The sequence below is a fragment of the Haplochromis burtoni genome, unplaced genomic scaffold (assembly GCF_018398535.1).
Source record: "Haplochromis burtoni strain Fernald_Lab_line unplaced genomic scaffold, NCSU_Asbu1 Contig_46, whole genome shotgun sequence".
NCBI classification, from domain to species: Eukaryota; Metazoa; Chordata; class Actinopteri; order Cichliformes; family Cichlidae; genus Haplochromis; species Haplochromis burtoni.
The window spans coordinates 1,153,921-1,159,920 of NW_024582407.1; positions in this window are offsets into that span (position 1 = coordinate 1,153,921).

Consider the following 6,000-nt stretch of genomic DNA (forward strand, 5'->3'; position numbering starts at 1 on the left):
CCGGTGGCGCCAGTGTCCGGCAGCCTCGCCTCTGTCAGTGCGCCCCAGGGTGGCTGTGGCTACAATGTAGCTTTCCATCACCAGTGTGTGAATGGGTGGATGAATGGGTGGATGACTGGATATGTAAAGCGCTTTGGGGTCCTTAGGGACTAGTAAAGCGCTATATAAATACAGGCCATTTACCATGAATCCCTAAATCTATACTATATTCCATTAATCTATAGATGTCTTCACCCTAAAATTTAATGAGCTGCAATACAGAAACTTGCTTTCTTGTTCCAAAAAAGGGGAGGCAGCTCCCCATAATATAAGCAATGCAAGTTCTGTCTCACACACCATCTACACATTGAAGTGATTAGTGGTGGAGCACTTTGCTTCACTGAAATAAAAACAGTTCATTTTAATTGCATGCACTGACTTCCATTTCTGTGGTTAGTGTTAATGCTGGGAGTCTGCCAAAGAATGACAACACATGCAGTCTCTGCTTATTATACAAAAATATGATTGGGGTGCCACTTAAAAATAAATAATAAAATAGCGAAAAATATATAAGGCTGTGAGGGTGTTCGGATTTTTTTTATTTTGTGCATGGGAGGAATTCAGGGTGCTGTCAAAGAAAATGTGTACTGGTTTAGTCTAGATTTGATACAATTCCTTAGTCAGAGCCAAAGATTGTATAAAAGATGGATTCTGCCACCATGAAGTCAACCATTAGGTTTTTGATTCCATATTTTTTTAAACCTTTGGGCCCTGCTATGTCAGTTTTTTTGTAAGAGGGCAGAGTGCTAAGTTATGAACTAACTACCAATTCTGCTACAAAGTGCTAACTCACAGACTAAAAGACTAGAATTTCACACACTAAAACAATTAGCTCATTTTAATACATTTTTGTTTACATAGCACCAACTCACAGCAACAGCTCCAAAATGTCATTTTCTTTTTCATGGTAAGCTAAAGTGTAAGAGAGACAACCCCAACAAACAGAGGCTTTTCATGAGCAAGCACTTGGCAACAGTGGAAAGGAAGAACTCCCTTTCGACAGGAAAAAACTTCCTGCAGAAACAGGCTCAGGGAAGGACAGCCATCTGCCTTGACTGGTGGAGAGTGAAAGGAAAGAGAACAAAGAAAAGAAAAGCTTAGAAAGAGAGGTCAAAAAACAAACTCTAGGATGGAGAACACAAAATTCAATGACATGCACAGGTGATTTTTAATATATACACATGGAGGGGAACGATGGGAGTGGAGCAAAAATGCTCAGTGTATCATGGGATGTTCCCCAGCAGCCTAATACAATTGCAGAACAACTAGTGGATGATTTAGGGTCTCATGGATCCAGCCCTAATTTTAATCTTTCTCAGAAAGGAAAGTTTTAAGCCTAGTCTTAAAAAAAAAGAAGATTTCTGTCTCATGAATCCAAACTAGGAGCTGGTTCCACAGGAGATGGACCTGATAGCTGCAGCCTGGCTCTCATTCAACTTTTAGAAACTCTAGGAACCACAAGTAAGCCTGTAGTCTGAGAGTTAAGTGTTCTATTGGGACAATATGTTTTAAAGATGAGATGTGATTTTGTCTGAGCTTTCAAGACATAGAAGAGAAGCTAATAATGAATTACAATACTCCAGCCTCAACATAAAGAAATGCAGGACAGGACGTTTCTAATTTTCTTTCTAGGATATTTATAAATATTGTGCAGATGGCAGAGAGCAGTCCTACATATGTGTTTAATGTGTCCATTGACGCACATATGTGCTGATCAAAGTGTACCAGATTAAACAATAAATCTTTTAACATTTTTAGCACAGAATACAATAACTTCAGGTTTGTCCAAATTTAGGAGAAGAAAGTTACAGGCCAGGCCTGTTTTGAAGACATGCCTGTACTTTACTTTCTGTCGTCTGGCTTAATAGACAAATGTAGTTGAGTACTATCTGAATAGCAGTTAATTTTTTTGCAATGTCTTCTAATAATATTGGATAAGAAAAGAAAGTATTGGTCACAGCACAGAGCCATTCGGATGAATAAACTGGAATCTATTAAATCTAACAGACAGATACGACTCATTTAATTTAATTGAATACAAGCAGTGCATTGTTATCTCAGTTTTATGTTATGAGCAGTGGTATTAAATGGTGGATGGAGGCCTAGCAGAGCAAGTATAGAAACACATCCCCTTTTAGATGCCGTAAGAAGATCATTAGTAACCATCACAAGTGCTGTTTTGTTGCAAACGTCTTGGACAGTCTGTATCACACAACAGGTCATAATATTTGTTGGATACTTCCATTAAAAAGGTCCAAACACAGTGGAGGTTTGATGACTCCCCAAATTCCAATGTCCAGATGGATGTTATGAGTTTCTTTCATTTTTCAGTCCCGGTTAGAACTAATGTTACTATTACTGCCGATCTGGGGAAAAAGCACTTCCACACCTTTCATGAATAAAAAAATAAATAATGACATCATTGTATCATCTGTTATTTAGATGCACTGCGTAATGTTCCTCAGACATTCCATAGAGATATAATTAAAGATTAAAATTAAGATTCAGTGTTTTTTGGAAAAAAAAGAACTTACAGCAAGCCTTAAGTCAGAGCTGTACAGTTGGCTTAGTAAGTGTATTATAAAATTTGCTTTTGAAGAATACTCAGTTTTCTACATTGCTGTATAGAAAGTTATCAGGCTCATTTCATACATGGATTACTTTATACCGCCAATCCAATCATCAAGATTATCCTTTATCCAAAGAAATGGTGTGAACGCTTCTACCTATACTGGCCTCCTTACACAGGATCCAGTCTAAAATTTGATTAGTTGTTTTTAGGAGTCTCAGTGGTTTGGTACCCCTTTCTTAATGGAAACTTTAAAACCCTGCAATCCTAAGAGAGTACTGAGTTCTACAAAACAGCTCCTCTCGGACATTCCTAGATCCAGGCTTGAAAACAGAGGCGATAGTGATTTGAGTGGTGGCTCTTAATCTTTGGAACAACTTACCTCTTTACATAAGAGCTGCCCAGTCTCTCAATCATTTTAAGCACTTTAGAAAACACTATTTCTTCTCACTTGCTTTTTTGTCTAGTCGAGCAGAGTATTCTGGCTTTTATTATGCAAACACAGTCTTATTTACTTGTTTTATTTGAGTTTTAGTGTATCTTTATTGTTTGATTTGGTGACTCTTACACATATAATTGCATATTTCCTGAAACTTTACAGCACTTTGGTCAACTGAGGTTGTTTAAAATGTGCTATAGAAATAAACTTTGACTTGACTTATACCTCATCCTGGTGGTTGCTACAGCAAGGAGCCTGGGCTGTCCACACAAATGTTGACATGCAGCCTGAAAAAAATCAGTGTATATTAAATCACACAGCCTCACAGTCAATAAAGTTTGACCTTCTCTTCTGTTTTCTCAAAGGTTTAGAAAACTCGCCCTTACTAGACATGAAAGGCTAATACTACCTAGCTTCCATTCATTTCTGTGTTATTTTCAAGTGGCTGATAATTTTTTTGTGACACCTCATTGCATTTAAACAATGCTGAGTCAAGAATATTTGTGAAGCAGTCTCAGTCCCTCTGCAGCTCTGTTTCCTTCACTCACATTTTTCTCGGCTAGGAGCCATCAGTGGAGACGCGGGCTGAATACTGAGCACTGAGGTTAATGAGGGAACTCGGATGAAGAGGGGCCCACAAAACCACTGCACCTTGCTGAAAGGCTTTTAGGTTTTAGCCTTGGGGGAAAAGCATCACATTAGCTGCTACACTACAAAGGTGTCTGACTGATGAAACACTTTATTTCTATTAAAGTGGATCAAAAGTGATCCCAGGCTGCGACTAGGTTAAAGCACAAAGCACAAAGCATTAACCGAAAAACTTTGCTTGTTAAGTACATTTTTTCTGTCTTTTGTATAGTGCCGTGCAGCACAATAGAAAGAACCAATTTATGCACTGTGATCCTTGATAACATCCAACATGGTAGTGCAAAAGCAGCATAGAGTCAGTACCACGCTGCTTTAGCCATAACACTCTCGAAGCGGAGCTCAGGTTGTGAAACCATAACTCAGTGCTCCTCACACAAGGAGCAGCAGGAGATGAGTTTTATACACTCTGTGATAAAACTTTCAATGTTTCAAGCACATTTCTTCTAAGAAACAATTCCTTATATTGCCACATTCACACTGAGTACCTGTTTCATAACAACACAACAACTTACAAGATATGAAGGAGCAAATAAAAACATAAATCATAAAGGGTATGCTGCTGGCAAGTTATCCCAAAGAGATGCTTTTAGAAGCTCGTACAGTATTTCATACCCTGATTATCAGAAGATGTCATCCCATTTGAGGAACATATGAACATATTTGCTGTGAAGAAGCTTCTGAAATTATAGAATTTATGTGCCCTTCAGAGAAGCTCATATTTACTCAAGATTGCTTATGAAAACCATTTGCTTCATTAAGTTTCAGTAAATCATGGAGTAAACATTTCTTGGGGTTTTCCTGCTTTATTCCCAATGAAGAAAATAACTAACAGACAGTAACACATACAGTGCTTTGACTATAAAATACATTTTAAATGAGTTCTTTAATCACATCGGGAAAAAATGACTGCCTCGACATCTCAAAGCCAGTGTATGCAGGGCTTATTTCTCCATCCTTTAAATTATAATAACTACATCTGCTCAAACAACCCATGCTATTGCTGTTTGGAGTATTAACACAAACCACATTCATTATGCAAGAGAAAATGTTCCGCTGGGCTTGTTGAATAATAAATGAAGCTTTAGTCACAAAGCTATAAAAGTCCAAATTATTTATTGTTTTTTTCTAGTTGGAAAATAGGCAAATTTATTACTGTTTCAAAGGTTATTTTGGGCGAGCTGCATCTCATGACATTACAATGACTACCTAAACTAAAAATGATAACTCAAACATAAATCTACGATCTGTCCCTGATATTCGTGGTACAGTATATGAATACACATTTCCCTGAAGCTCATCTCTGTAATGATTGCACCATAAGCTTCCGTGACCTTTCCAGTACAGAGGCGTCCAAAGATTAGTCAGCCAAACATGCCTCAGCCAAAATCAATACGCCCCCTGAACCATCAACAGCACTGAAGATCACAGACGCCATACCTCCATCGCTCCTTCCAAGTCTTAAACACCTGCAGTCCAGGGGAGTGCGAGGCCAGTCTTTCGTCTCATGCAAAACTATGCAGACTGTGTTATGTCCAGCTTGAACCGACCATTAAATACTGTGGTCCATATCAGGTTGGTCCTGCAATAACCCCAAACAAGGAAAAGTTAATGTCTGTCCTGCCTGAGCATGAGGATTAAATACCTATAAGCCCCTTCGGAGAAACAAAAAGGAGCCAGCCAGTAGCGTCTAAAAAGTAGAAATTTATGTTTTGGCAAGATTAATCTTTTTAAATGAATAGAAGATGAAGACCTTTACATATTTTTCATTTTGCAGTTTCACCCTTTTTGTCTCCTTTTGCCTCTACATCAGATGGGAATAACTCAAGTTCTCTAGTAGGTCTTAAATGCTTTCTCTTGCCATCTTTCTCAATCTCTTTCTCACCTCCTGTGACTTGGGGCTCTGCCATTCACTCTCACTTCCACAGTCTCTGGAAAGACACACTTGTGGAGAGTCATGCTCTCAGCAAGAAAAAAATAAATCACACAAGGGTTTAAATCCGATTCACTTGATGTAATGACTTAGACTTCAATGTTATACATCTATGGGAAAATACTTATCTTGCACTATCCCTACAATGTTTATTCCCTGCTTCTACTGTGGGATGCACTGATGATTACAAATGAGAGATAATGAGCATCTCTCTTTCTGTTTCTCTGATCCTCTATCCCTTTGCCTAGCTAATTATTTATCTGAACTCTTGTTCATTTTCTTTTCACTTTCATTTTTCCCATAATTTGGATCTGTTCTATTATATTATTATATCAGTATATTATATTAGTATTTCAGCATCTTAATGTGTGTGTG